Source organism: Equus asinus, chromosome 9, assembly GCF_041296235.1.
Source record: "Equus asinus isolate D_3611 breed Donkey chromosome 9, EquAss-T2T_v2, whole genome shotgun sequence".
NCBI classification, from domain to species: Eukaryota; Metazoa; Chordata; class Mammalia; order Perissodactyla; family Equidae; genus Equus; species Equus asinus.
The window spans coordinates 85,992,225-86,006,949 of record NC_091798.1 but is presented as its reverse complement, the minus strand read 5'-3'; the positions used below and the strand labels follow the sequence as shown (position 1 = coordinate 86,006,949).

General features: G+C 45.2%; 1 protein-coding gene across 5 annotated transcripts in view; it reads left to right on the top strand.

Moving 5' to 3' along the window:
• The first annotated feature begins 8,711 nt into the window (after nucleotides 1-8,711).
• Nucleotides 8,712-14,725, top strand: part of VCAN (versican) — a 105,711-nt gene continuing 99,697 nt past the window's right edge. For 3 of the 5 annotated variants that reach the window (XM_070517834.1, XM_070517833.1, XM_014857042.3), the window contains exon 1: nucleotides 8,712-9,272. The gene's annotated coding sequence lies outside the window, so the exon portion shown is untranslated. The remainder of the gene's footprint in view (nucleotides 9,273-14,725) is intronic. The other 2 variants (XM_014857043.3, XM_044777886.2) reach the window with 2 other exon arrangements.

Genomic DNA, 14,725 nt, shown 5'->3' with positions numbered 1-14,725 from the left:
GATTCAAGAACCTTATTCTCAATGAGAAGGGGACATTTGACATAGCAGTTTGGGCAGTGATTGGAAAAACAATAACTTTCAGGATTTTAGTTTTTAACCTCACTGAGGAGAATCTGCCAAATAACCTGGTTTCAAGCAACCTAATTTTTTACTCACCTTTGCTCTTTACTGCTCCCTCTCCCGCTGTTTTCAAACAGCACCCATCCATCCATTCCCAAGTTAACACTGGCTGCTCTCAGGTTCTCCTGGGTGCCATCTGTCCCTTCCATCTTCATTAGGCATCTCTGGGTCATTTTAGGAAATAATTCCCAATTATAATCCAGTTGCTGGCTTATTCCTCAGGTGTGAGCACTCTTGAAATCTCCCTCCCTACTTCTTCCCCCTCCAAAGAGGCAATTATCTTTGCTATGGTATGTATCCTCTCCTATTTTGTTTTCACACTGATGTGCCAGTCTCTATTTATGAATAGCGTAACATTGCTCTTTTATATCTCAGAATACATTGTCTCAAAGATATAAAATCCTGCGGATCCTGCTGCTGGAGAATGCACACAGGAGCGCAGAACTAACAGGCTTACTGTTCAAGACCCCTCAGGAAAACGCAAGCACTGTTGCCACTTGGGTTGCTGGGAACTCGGATCTCTCAACTGCATGGGGAAAAGGGATTCTCTTGGCCCCTGGAACAGAGGCTCAAGTAGAGTCAGGGCTGCTGGTGACTCTTCTGTCCTGGTGAGACCAGATGGCCCAAAGAGGGATGGGGCATCTTCCCTGGCAGCTACAATTGGTCTCAGCCTTCCCTGTTTCTTCAGAAATCCTCATGTATTGGTCCCTTCCTTCCATGAATTCTCCCTGCCATTGATTCTTCCCCTTCCTAAGTCTCTTTAGAACACACTGGCCACTTGGGGATTCATAAGGATGTTTACTGATAGAAAAAAAACAAAAAAGAACAAGAAAAGGAGAGAGTGTATAAAGAGAATAAAATGAGTCCTACCTCTGCTCGCCTCCCATCAGCCTTCCCTTTGATCGTTAAACCTACAGTCACAATCTTAGGATCCTTCAGGTGGGAATCAGCCCACAGACCTGTTTGGTTTGGCCTATTTAACGTTTCAAGAGCTGGAAGCACTGGACCAACAGTCCCACATTACGACTGGGTGGAACTAAGTAGAATGGACTCTCTTACTTACCCCACTGCTCACCATGCTCTGGTTTACTTCTCCGCCTGCTTCACTCTTGTAGAGCATCCTCATGGCCTTGGTAAGGCATTTGAGTTTGCAACGTTTCTTGAGGCAGAGAGCATGTTTTATTCCTATTTTCATCTCTCTTCTCTGTGATAGTTCCCAGGACATAGAACACACTCAACTGAGGTATTCATTCCACATCTATTTAACACATACATATTGAGCACCATCTCTGGGGCAGGCACTGTGCTAAGGACCTGCATGTATAGTATGAAGATGACATATGAAGAGCCTGCTCTCAGGGAGCTTCCACCGGTGATGACATATCTGAAGTAAGAGGATTTTTTGCATTAAGTGAATTTACAGCCCCTCTAGACCTTAACTTCCATGAATTTAGGATTCTTTTATGATTTCCAGGGCAATGGTTTCAGGCCTCATCTGCCTTGTTCTGCCTGGGAGTTGAGATGTGTGAGAGGGATCTGTGGGAGGGAGGAGAGGCTTTGAAACTCACACGGGAGATTCTGCTAAGGAGGCAGCAGTAGGTGTGGAAAAAGTAGCAGTAGGGATGATCCTGGAGCAGGGGGAGGGCGGCCTGAGTGGGAGGAGCCACTGGATGGATTCACTCTCCTCTCTGACATCATAGAACTTGCCATCTCATCTTGCCCCAACCAAGAAGGAAACCCATTATTGACAGTCCTGCAATCCTAGCCAGCCTAGGTAGTGATTAGAATATTGAGAATTACAGCAGATGCGATTGGTACCCCCCCATATCCCCTCACCTTTATCATTTATGTGCGTGTTGGCCCAGCTTCTCATTGCAGTGCCTGCATCTTTTAGCCTAAGAGACAACAGAGCCCAGTCTGCCTGCACACGTGTAGAAGTGGCAGCGGATTAACACCTCTTGGAAAAGCCCTCAGCCAATGACAGGTGTTTAAATACTCTGGCTCCCTCTCTCTCAGATGGGATACCTCTGAGGTGCACGTTCTCCAGTGATTCTCAGAATTCCCCAGAGAAAGGAAGCTCCAGGTGCCCACAGTGGCAACCTGCTCGAAGTGCACCCTTCGCTGGGCTCCTTTCCTCCCTGTCTCATTCCCTACTTCTCTGTAGATGTTTCTTGGCCTTGCCTCCAAAATAAACTACTTGCATTTGAATCCTTGTCTCAGGGCTTGCCTCCGGGGGAACCCAAACTAAGATAGACATCGTGTTTTTCCTAATTCTGTGAAAAACGCCATTGGAATTTAGATGGGGATGGCATTGACTCTATAGATGGTTTTGGGTAGTACGGCCATTTTAATGATATTAACTTTTCCGATCCATGAACACAAGACATCTTTCCATTTACTTGTGTTGTCCTCAATTTCTTTCCTTGATGTCTTAATCGTTTTCAGTATATAGATCTTTCACTTCCTTGGTTAAATTTATTCCCAAGTATTTTATTGCTTTTGATGCTATTGCAAATGGGATTGTTTTCTTTATTCCTTTTTCTGATAGTTGTTACTGTATAGAAATGCAACTGATTTATGTATGTTGATTTTGCATCCTGAAACTTAACTGAATTCGTTTATTAGCTCTAACAGTTTTTTGATGAAGCCTTTAGGATTTTTTGTATACAAGATCATGTCATCAGCGGACAGAGACACTTTTACCTTCTTTCTGATTTGTCTGCCATTTATTTCTTTTTCTCTCCTAATTGGCCTGGCTAGGACTTCCGGGACTATGTTGAATAAGAGAGATGAGAGTGGGCACCTTTGTCTTCTTCCTGATCTCAGTGGAAAAACTTTCAGTCTTTCACCATTGAGTATGACGTTAGCTGTGGGCCTGTAATATATGGCCTTTTTTATTATGTTGAGAGTAGAATGGTGGTTGCCAGGGGCTGAGGGGTGGGGAAAATGGGGAGATGTTGGTCAAAGAGTATAACCTTTCAGTTATAAGATGAATAAGCTCCAGGGATCTAATGTACAGCACAGTGATTATAGTTAACAATACTGTATTGTGTACTTGAAAGTGGCTATGAGAGTAGAGGTTCTCACCATACCAACAACAACAAAAAGGTAATTATTTGAGGTAAAGGATATGTTAACCAAGCTTACTATGGTAAACATTTCACAATATATACATGTATCAAATCATCACATTGTACACCTTAAACTTACACAATGTTACATGTTAATTATAGCTCAATAAAGTGGGGGAAAAAGGAGATCGATTTATCATGTGAGATGATGTGGGAGGGAGGAGGCAGTCACAGGCAGCTCCCACCAGAGAGACAAAGAGATAGCAAGTTCCCAAAGGAGTTGCAGACATGGAAGATGGGCAGGACCATTACACATTCTCAGCTGCATTTTCAAGGGAAGCCTGTAAATTTGATACTATATTTGAAATCAAATTATTTCAGTTTTGTGATGACTAAGAAGAAGAATTTTTAGCACATTCTTCTTTTCTCTTGTTTTCTGATGCCTACATTTGGTCCTCAAGTCCAGCAGCCAGAGACCCTAGTGCCCTTGGAGGGATCAGTTTCCCTGACCTTCTTTTCTGCCAGGATGACATTTAATGCTTTCCCCACACCACTCAACTTTAGTTTGATGTATCAACTCTGGGAGACTTTCAGAAACTTAAAATGAACCCTGAGAACGTGTCATCTGACCAACTGTTTTTACTACAGGAAAATAAGAAACACAATTTCTTCGTATACAACAAGATCAATGCCCAGGGTTCAATGTTAGTAGAATATGTGCATGGAAAAGATTTTCCAGTAAAGGAAATGGATCTGTTGAGCTACCATTCTCCCCTGATCCATTTCTAGTCAGTGGCATGTTTTTAAAAGATGGCTGACTGGGCTAGCCAACACACACACATGCAAAAATGTGTGTCAATAAATGTTCGTTGAATTGAACAAAGAAAATAGAAACGAAATTGAGAGAAGCCTGTTTGTGATAAGTATTTGCTGAGTCTTATAGCTATTCTCCTCTTCGTTTTTCTTGATGTGTTATAGCAAATATTTGATCTCCTTTGAATCACGGGGTTAAAATGTGACCATTCATTTTGTGGCAAGAGCCTAAAGTCCCTGACATTCAACTGGTCCTTCATTCTATTTACTGATGGAATAAAAATGGAGTGCCTGCTTGTTCCTTCCACACCCTGTTCTGTTACCTGTGCTGGAATTCTCCAAACATTCTTCTCACTATGTAGAACTGCCTTCGTTTCCTGTCTAGCGTCCCACTTCTGCTCACCAGAGACACTAATGATGCCACGGTGGCTCTTTGCATCATCCATTGGGCTTTCATTAAGCTTCTCATCGCAGAAGCTGATCCCACTATATTCCACTTAAATAAATGGAGTCTGGTACTCACTGAAAATAAATAGCAATTGCAAAAGTTTTGCCTCTTAAGAAAACCTCTGTGTTCTTCTCTGCCCTGGCTCATAGATTCTAAGATCTCTACCGCTTCCTTGTGTTCAGAAACCAGATTCTTCAGTTTGTCTTGGTTCAGTCAGACAAATGCTTTATAAAAAAAATGACCTATATTTTTCAGGCTGTTGGAAGGGAAAGAAGAGTTTGAGAAAGTGACTAAGGAGGGAAGTAAGGTTGTTACTATCTTTGATCCAATTTAGTTGGACTGCTTTATTTATACCTTGATCTTTTTCTTTATAAAAACGATGACAATTTTGATACTCTGCTCCAGGCAGCCTCCCAGGGGCAAGTGCAGATGTGCTGAGCTGTTTGGCTGCCGTGTGGACCGACTCAGAGAGCCTCTCTTCTCCCTCGTGAAGTCATCTCCTCTCAGCAGCCCAGCCTTTCCCATCACTCCATGTTGGAACTTGGCTTGGGCTTGCATAGTTCCGTCGTGATGTAGATGGTCTTCCAGTTAAGTTCTGGAGAAATCTGCCCAACCATGAACAGGACATTTACAGCAAAGAAAAAAACCCTTCTTTTATTGAAAGAAACATTTTACTGTAACGTTTTGATTTGGGGGTTGGGGAGCAAAGGCTCGGTATCTGATTTCTGGGAAAAATCAAATTTTTCATGGCTTTCTAAGGATATTTGTCTGTGTTTAACTTCTCCAAGTAATTTATATACTTCAGGCTAAAGCGTAATGAGATTGTCACCATCACTTTGCCTTCTGTAGGCTTTCTTTTATTTTTTAAAGAAGGCAACAAAAGACCTTATATTACTTCTGCATTTCCTAGAAAACAAGAGATTTTAAGGTGTTGGATAAAATGTCTGTCCCTAATTCTATAGAGTACAACATTTTTTTCTTTTTTAATGAAGCAATCTTAGAGGATTGGCTTCCTTTTTCTAGGGTCTTTGGAATTCGTTAAAGGTGCATTTTTAATCTGTCACATTCTTTCACCAGCCAGGAAGGATATTTGCTTCATTGTGCCTAGGATCAGCCAGATCAGGGACTTGGAATGTGAGCTCTGTTTTCTGAATGTGGGTGGGACTGGAATCTTGTCTTCCCCAGTGCAGCAACAGATAATACCATGTCTAGGAACACCTCACCCGATCAATAAAAAAGGAGAAGAAGGAAACATGATCCTAAAGGACCTCAGAAGGAAGTTTAGATGAAGATAGTGAAATTCCCTGGAGACCCACCTGCCATGTACACCTTTCTTCTCCAAGTCATTGGCTGGCTGCCTCTGACCTTAGCCAAGATCCTAAAGACAAGATCAAGGCAACGAAGCAAGGCACACGAAGCATCTGGCTTCCGGTTTCTTGCAGAAACCAGCACTAGGAATGAAGGTCTTCTTTTATCTACACCTGGGACCGTGGAGTTTACCTACAGAACGTCTTTAGTACAAGGATATGATTTAAAGGGAGACGTACAGAGTGATATTTTAATTAGGTTGATTCAGACTTGAGTGTAACAGGAAGTGTAACTTGAGTGTAACAGTTTTAGTTATAAAAGCTTCAAAAATGTATTTTCCCATTCAAAAACTTCTGATAATTTTTCAGACATGGGCGAATTAGAAATAACTGCTCTCTCATTCTCTTTTTCTTGGGGGAAAGAAAGGAAGAAAGGAAAGAAACAAAGAAAGGAAGGAGGGAAGGAAGGAAGGAAAAAAAAGAAAGAAAGGGAAAGAGAGAGGTACAGAAGTCCTCATGGATGGTTACATGGAAATAATACAGCTTTAGACTCTGGCCTGAACGTACCTGCAATGTTCCTTCTCTATTATAGATAGCCAGAGGGGGAAATCTGCCTTGGAGAAAGAAAGCAGATATTCAAGGGTGTCATTTCACTTTAGTTATTTGACAGCCTAAAGAAGTGTTTAATTTTCTACATAATAATGTTACAAGCCAAAGAAAAGAAAAGGCGTGCAGTACAAAGCTTTTCAACGTTGCCCATGTTCTGACTAGTTAAGTCTGCCCTAGAGAGTGCCTTTGCCCTGGAGAACTACTCGGTCAAGAGTTGTAATGTCTATGGACATTGCAAGTAACTGTAAACGTTAGAGGGCTAGAGAAACACATTGGGCAAACTATGGGAGGATATCTCAGGATGTAACGAGTATCTGACCCATAATTTTTCATCATGTTCCATCATGTGCAGATGGCATTATTCACAGTGAATGTCAACTATTAACATTTCCTTGAAAATGGATATTAATCTGCTATTAGGTACTTGTTTCTGCTCTCTATCTCCTTTGTGGAAATGTTTTACTTAACTGTGTTACGAAGGGAGAGCAAGGTAATGGAGAGAAAACTTTGCAGACTGGCAGATTACCGCTTAGGAAGAGGCCTCGGGCGAGACACTTAAACTTTGGAACTCATCCAGGTTTACTAATATTTAAGAATGAGAAGAATAATACATGCGGTGAAGGGCTTCAGAGAAAGTCTACCCTAATGCCTGGCATATAAATTTCAATAAGCATTCTTTTTTTTGTTTTTTCTTTTTAACCACTCCGTCACCGGCCAGCCCTAGATTCTTTATTTCATTTTTATCCCTTTCTGAGTGAAGTCATCTTGATTGTAAAGTTGCTCTGAGGAACAGCGAAAAGACCACTGGACCAAGAGTCAAGAGTTGTGCTCTGGAAACGGTTCTGCTATCAATTGTGCAACTTTAGGAAGGTCACTTCCTAGGCCTTAGTTTACTATCTGTTACGTGTGAAGGTTGAAGTCCAATTCTGTTCTACGACTCTATTATTCTTGATATTTAAGGGAACAGAATTTCAATTTAGGAATGGTAGTATAATAACGATACTAAGAATAAATAAATCGTTGTGAAAACAAACAATTGTTTTCAAATCCTATAATTAATAGCAATGTCATTCACTGTAGTGAGCAGATAAATTAAAAAAGAAAGATGCACATTTTGAGACTGAAATTCTCCTGATAAACCTTCTATCTGTTTATGACTTACTGATCATGCAAAAATGCATACAACTTGCGAAAGAAACTTACAAAAGAAACATTATAAATGTTCATGACAGGAGTCTAGGCCCCTACAAGTTTTAAAATATGAGGTTAAGCCAATCTACTCAAAGAAATTCAGCATGAAAATTGACTTTCTCCTTTAATCATCACTGTTGTGAGGTGTTGTGTTTGATGTAATTTTTTAAGTAGAGACTTCAGAGAGAATTATGAGGATATTTCCATATTTGCCTAGAAAGAAAAGTTTGCTATCCATTCCAGTATCCCCAGTGTTAAACTGATGTGCACACTGGACTTATTTTGTTCCCATTGTATAAACTCATAGCTGACTTCAAAGACAAGGAAAATACAAAGTCTCCCTTTTCTAACAGGCAGAAATCCTTTGTGTCAACTGGTTGACCCTTTGCTCTGTAAGGTCCTGTTGGAAATCTTTTGTAACACAATGCAGGGGACTCTTCTGTGTGTTGATGTTGTTTACATAGTCGGGTGGGCTTGGCTGAAAACAAAAATTACATAAACTAAGGAAAGATTACGGTCCCCATTTCCTGACCAAAAGGAAGGTGACTGATACCTCCAAGGAGTCTCTGTTACTCAGAAAAATTACATATTCTACCATGAGGGACACTTGGAAAGACTGAGGGAAAGGAAGAAGGAAGAAAGCAGAATCTAAACTTATGTAGGTTTGTGGCAGAAGAAGAGGATCTGTCTGAATCCGACAAGGCATTTACTTGGGGGAATTTCCTAACCAGCCCTTTATTACCAGGGTCTTTGTAGGTTGCGCAATGACGTTGGGCTCCCCATTGGGCCGTTCCCGGGGAAGGCAGCGGGGAATTCTTACACTTTCCCTCTAGGTCTCAGAAGGATCTCGTTTTCCCAGTGTCTCTTCCAGGTTGGCAGAAGCTTCGAGGCTGACACTTCCCTCAGATGGGACAGGCAGGCTCTGTGGCTGCATAAACACGCTTTAACCAAGTTCTTTGCTGGTTTTACAGAGTTTCGTTTGCTCCGAAGAAGAACTGACGGTACTCAATTGTCTAGTGCTGGCCTGCCCCACAAGAGCCTGGGGGCTCCTTCCCCCTAACCCAGAACTGGCAGCACGGGGGGAGGGGAAGTGGGGGTGGGGAGGGGTGGGAGGGCAGTGGTTTCCTCGCGCACAGCGCGATGTTACTTAGTGAGTCGCTGAATGGGGAGCGCTGCTGTCCCCGAGCCGATTGGTACTTCTTGTCAGGAAGAAACGCCGAGAGGTGGGAGTGCTTGGGGAGGGAGGCAGGCGGTCCCTACCGCAGGCGCGGGGAGCTGCCTTTCCGCCCCTCTGCCTGCTTTCCAAGCCTGGGCTCTTAGGAGTGGCTGAAGCTGAGGAGCGCTTCAGGAGCCTGTGAATGAACCCTCCTCCTCTTCCTCCTCCTCCTCCTCGCTGAGTCTCCTCCTCGGTGCTGACGGTACAGTGATATAATGATGATGGGTGTCACAACCCGCATTTGAACTTGCAGGCGAGCTGCCCCGAGCCTTTCTGGGGAAGAACTCCAGGCGCGAGGGCGCAACAGCCGCGAACATTAGGTGCTGTGGAGAGGCGCTGGGACCCGGATCTGCGGCAGCCCCGCATCCTCCAGCACCGTCCCGCACCCTTCCCCAGGCCACCGCGCTTCCTATGTGACCCGCCCCGACAACGCCGAGCCCATTCGCGCAGCGCTGCGGTGAATTTTTCCCCCCAACTGCAATAAGCCGTCTTTCAAGGTAATCACGTTTCTTTTGTTCCCCCTTAAAAAAAAACTTATAGGAAAAAAAGCGAGCTTAGAAAAAAAGCACATTGTAATTGGCAGAAGGCTTTAATCAAGGCAAAGAGAACTAGCTGTAAGGCGAAGTTAAGAAAATACAGGCACTTAAAAATGCAGGTAACTTTCAGAAGGAGGTTTTGGAGAGAAGAATACACAGCGATCGGGATGCTGAAAAAGATGCAGACAAAAGAAGCCCGGGGTGGGGTGGGGGTAGAAGGACTAACGGAATTGGGGGAAGGGAGGGAAGGAAATTGTAGAGAACCCCTAGAAAAGTCGTGGGGTCTTGAGCTGGAGAGGAGGGAGGGACCCCTGGCACCTTGATCTTTTTTGTTAAACCTGCTCGAGGCAAAAGTTTGAATGGGGCCTCCCGAGACTTGCCCACATACAAGTCCCCGAAGCTGCCTTGGTGCAGGCAACCTGGTTCCCCTGGTGTGTGGTCAGTGCCCGGCGTTCCTGGAAAGCTGCTCCCGGGCAGTTCCTGACAGGGCGAGCGGGCGCTCCAGCTGCCCGGGACCTGTACGGACAGGAACCTCTCAGCCCGCAGGCAGCCCGGGAGGAGGTCCGGCCGGGAGAGATACAGGGTCCCGGGGCCGCGCCTCTTTGGCGACTTGGGGGCTGTCAAGGCTCTCTCTGGTGCCTCCGGATTCTTTTGTCCTGCGCGCGGTGCGCAGGGGCCGGCCAAGAGGGAGCAGGGGATGGGGGTGGGGTTGTTGGAGCGCCGCGGAGGTCTGGGAGGCGCCTGGGCGGGAAAAGCTTGCCCTGAATCGCAGGGATGTGCAAGAATTTTATCTCACCCTGAAGAGCGAAGTGGCGGTTTTCGCTCGCGTCTCAACGAGCAAACGAGCGCTCAGAGCACTCTCCAGACAAAGGTGGCGCGGGGACCCGAATCTGGAGCCTCTAGGACCAGCCCTCTTACCCCGACTACAGCAGTCCTCCTTATCCTTCCATCTCCCCACCCCCTCCCAGCTCTCGGCCCGAGTTGAGCAACTTTACTGGCTGGTCGAGCGGCGGCGGAGAGCGTGTGCCGGGAGCCCCGGGGTACGCCCTCGGCTGGAGCGCCCCCCGCCCTGCGGAGGCGAGGGCGCCGCCGGGCTGCATCTCTGGTGCGTGCGGACTGCAGGGCATTAGGGCTGTCCCAGCTGTCTGTCTCTGTCACTGGGCGTGGAGCGATCAGTGTGTCAGGCAGTGAGAGCGAGGTAGAAAAATAGTGTCATAGCTTAAACTCTTTGCTCTGGGATCCAGCTGCGCCCCAGCAAGTCCAGCACGTCCCCTGGAGATGCTGGGAGAGGGAGGAGAAATCTACGCGGCGCCTGGAGAGCTGTCCCGCCGTGCGCACACCCACAGGCGGAAAGACAGTCTAGCTGTCTGTGTCCCGTTTCTCAGCTTTGTCTCTCCCTCTCTGTCTCCATCTTCTCTGCCTCCCTTCCCCTCTCCCAGCCTCTGCTGCGTGTCTCTCGCTCCTGCGTCCCCTCCCCCAAAGCTGACAAATGAATGGCCAGTGTGAAATCTCTGCCTCCCCTGTCCGCCGAGGCAGGCGAGAAGGGAGGAGCGAAGGAGGCGGTGCGGTCCTTGGGATCTGCCCCCAGTTGGCGTGTTTCGGGCTGCAGAACCGAGATGTCTAGGAATGGGGAGTTTTGTGGCGGGTGTGGGCGCCCCCTGATGGAGAAATCCAGCACAGGTGGAGAAAAACGAACCCCTCCAAAACCGGGCGAGCAGCTTTCACAGCCACATATTCAAGGATGGAGGATCCTAGCTTCCCCTTTCGTCTTTGGTTTTCTACTTCAGAATCTGCAGCCTGCAATCTAGGGTTTTGGAGGACCCGGACAGAAAGAGACCGTGTCTTAGCCAAGTGCAGGAGCGCCTTCCCCCGCGTCAGCTGGGATGTGAGCGGAGCTCTGGGCCGAGTCTGCAGCTTGGTGGACGTTCACACATGGCCGGGGCGGATCCAGGTTTTGGGGGGGCTTGATGCTTCATCTTGGGCGTCACTTTAAGAAAGATAATACAGAATGCCTTACTTTTTGAAATTTTACTAAGGCCCATGGCCGCTTGAACCCAGTGCTAGGGCCTCACCCCAGGACATTACAAAAGAAGGTCCCCTAATCCAAAGTTTAAACTTCCTCAACTTCACGACACACGTCGAACGTGGAAATCTGGGGGAAGAGCGGGCACCGGGAGAAAAAAATGAGACAGGAAGGGAAAGGAAGGAAGGAAGGGGACCGTGGAGGGAAGAGGAGGAAGAAAGGAACAGAGATGGGGCAGATGAATGCGAATAGCCAGGAGCGGACAGGCAGGGTTCGTTTCAGGTTTTGGACTGAATTTCGCGTTTCGTGTTAAGCTATGTTTTAAATGCCACGAGCGATAACAAACGCGACTGAAGCGACGTGCGGGGACGGAAGGGTGAGAGAACAACTAGCTCCTTGGGGCGGCTGGGGCTCCCCACTCGCTCAGCCTGCGCCCAGGAGGAACCGCGCGGGGCGCTTCCCGGAGCGCGGGGCTCACCAGCCGCCGCCACGTGGGCTGGGGCTTCAGCTCCCGGCCCGAGACGGGTGTGACTCCTGCGGCTCGGAGACAGCTGAGCTGCCGAGCCCGCAGTCAGCTCCGCGCGGAACCTGGCGGCGCGCCTCCCGGGTCCCCGCCCCAACGCGGGGGACGGGGCGGGGCGGGGGGGAGGAGGGCGGGGCCCGGCTCGGCGGGGCGAGCCTGGAAGACCCGCTGCAGCTGCAGCTCACCCCACTTCCACCCAGACGGCACTGAACACTTTTATTAAAAGACTGTTTGGATTTTTTTCCTTGTTTCTTGGAAGCGGTAGGAGGAGTTTTTGCCTTGCGACTGAGAAGTAAAGATTTATTCCAAGCAAACTTTTTTGGCAGAAAAATGAGACGAGTTTATCCTGTGCTGCATATATTGACTTTTTAAATACGTTCAAGTAGGTTGAAAGACCAGTTTTAGTCACTTACAGGATAATCACGTCCCAGACTGTCATAAAAGAGTTCGTCTAGAATGCCAAACGATTGCCATGTGACAGGACTGACGGAATTCCAGAGCGCAAATTTTAAGTGGCTGCGGATGGAACTCGGGTCCCCGTGCATGAAGTGGCTGAGCGAGGACGGGGGAACGCGGCGCAGACTAGACGCTGCCACTTCGAGCTGCATTTTAAACTCTCCTACTTGTATCTATCTTGGAAGAACACGGTTTTAATAACCTCTTCGATCTCAAATCTGATATATCTACTTGATCCACTTTCCCTGGATTTTTGACTCCCTCTGAAAGCTGTAACCTAGATTATTTTAAGTACTGCCTGGCAATTGTGCCAAACCTATGGTGAAAATATTCATACAAAGTCCTAAAATAGGATGTTGTGAGTTTAAAATAAAAATAGGAAAGCACAATGGAAGCAACAACTAGTTTTCTGAGATACAATCTGTTCCCAGTTTGGGAAATATGTAACTTGGAATGTAAGGGTATCAAGCAGAAGGTCTCAGAGACTGACTTCTAGTTCTGAGCTCTAAGCAAAGAAAGGGATATTTTACAATTGCATATGCCTGTCCCGACTAATACTGCAGAGGATTCCAATGGATTCCAAAGTGATTGAGCAATTACTTCCTCCAGCAGGAAGTCCACGGTCCTTAATCTTGTGGGAGGTGGGAAGAGGGATGAGAGTCAAGATAATCGTTAAGGATTTATGTAAGAATTCAGAGTTTTACTTTGCTATTCTTAGTAGATAAAAAAAGAAATTAAAAGTTATTCCTAAATTGTATTTCCTGCTTTTAAAGATAAAGTTTGAAAAGACTCCCCCGAGATTTAAATATGTTTACAGACATAGGTTTCTTCTTTTTCTCTGTGCCTGCAAACTGGAGGGGAATACCTCTGATGTTGGAGCTACCTGTATCTGCACTCTTGTTAATTCTGTTTGGAAAAGACCCCAAATGCTAACTTAAAGCTGAATGTGATTAATGTTAAAGATAGAGTCATTGTTCTCTGTTTCCTCATATTATGCTTAAATACTTTGTGGTTAATGATTGGTGGCTAATTGAGGATCAGAGCCTTTGAGAGCAGAAAGATCAACCAGCGCTGTCTCCCAGCAGCCATATAACTAAGCTCTCCTTTCCTAGTGGGGTTTGAACATTTCTGTTGACTTTATTCATGGGCAAACATCACTAGACACTGTACTTAAAATGGGATATTGCCCTGTGACCAAGCAGAACTTAGCAAGACACATAGTTCTTTTGAGGAAAAGAATGAATGACTATAGTAGGTTATTATTTCACCACCCACCTAGAGAAACCAGTTAGGACTCACAAACACTCATTGTTGGGGGTTCCTTGCTCTCGTGTGAGAAAGCATGCTGATTGTTGCATAGGGCTGTACTTTACCAGAAAACACAAGGCCTGTACTCTCTCTGATTTGGAGTCAGAACGAGAGGAAGTAGAGATAAATATCTTGGCCAAACTCCACTTCAATTAGTGAATTTGTGCCAGTTTCCTCTGGTAGCCTAGATGTGGTAAATTACATATATATATATTTATGCATTTATATTATATATATATTCTCCAGGTTTTTTGACTCTGCTCAGTTCTTATCGCTGAATGTGCCAAGAGTGGTTGTATTTCAGCGGTCAATGCAAAGTACCTTTGTTTACTGTGTTTGTCAGTTATGTTTCCTGAAACTCCTCTAGATAAATCTATCTATGAAAGGGTATAAATGCAGATCTGCATTTAAGTTTACCTTATTTCTGTATCTATATACATCCTACCTCATTCTTCTAAGAATTCTGAGGGGTGTTTATGTCTATAAAAATGCGATTACATAGCTTATAATAAACATGTCTGTAATAGGTGAGTTATAACCTTTTTATTATTAAATTACTGAGTTGGTGGTCCCTGTGGTGTAGTGGAATGAGCGCCAGACTTCGAATCAGAAAGCTTGAGTTGTACTTACCAGCTGAGAAAACCAGATGAAGACACAACTTCTAGACTTTTAATGTCAAAACCTGTCAAATGGATACACAGTTATAAACATCAAAAATGTGACTACCTATGGAAAGGTTTTGGCAAATGGAAAACTATAAAAATAAGAGGTGTTAATATATTATGTTCATGGGACTCATATTGATCTAATTCTATAATCTTAATAATATCAGTATTACCTAAATCGTGTGTTTCCTACTAAATCTATAAAATGAATTAGATAGGGGCATATTGTTTTAAGAATTGCCTAGTTTCATTGAACAGCAGACAGAGTCCAGAAATAGACTAAAATCAACATGGAAATTCAGTGGAAAAGAAGGGTTATTTTTAAAATGGCTTGGGGACAACAGATTAGTCCACTCAAAGTAAGAGTCAATCTCTACCTCATTTCTTCTCCTGAAATAAAGTTAAGATGGATCAAATATGAAATGTAGAGATTGACATT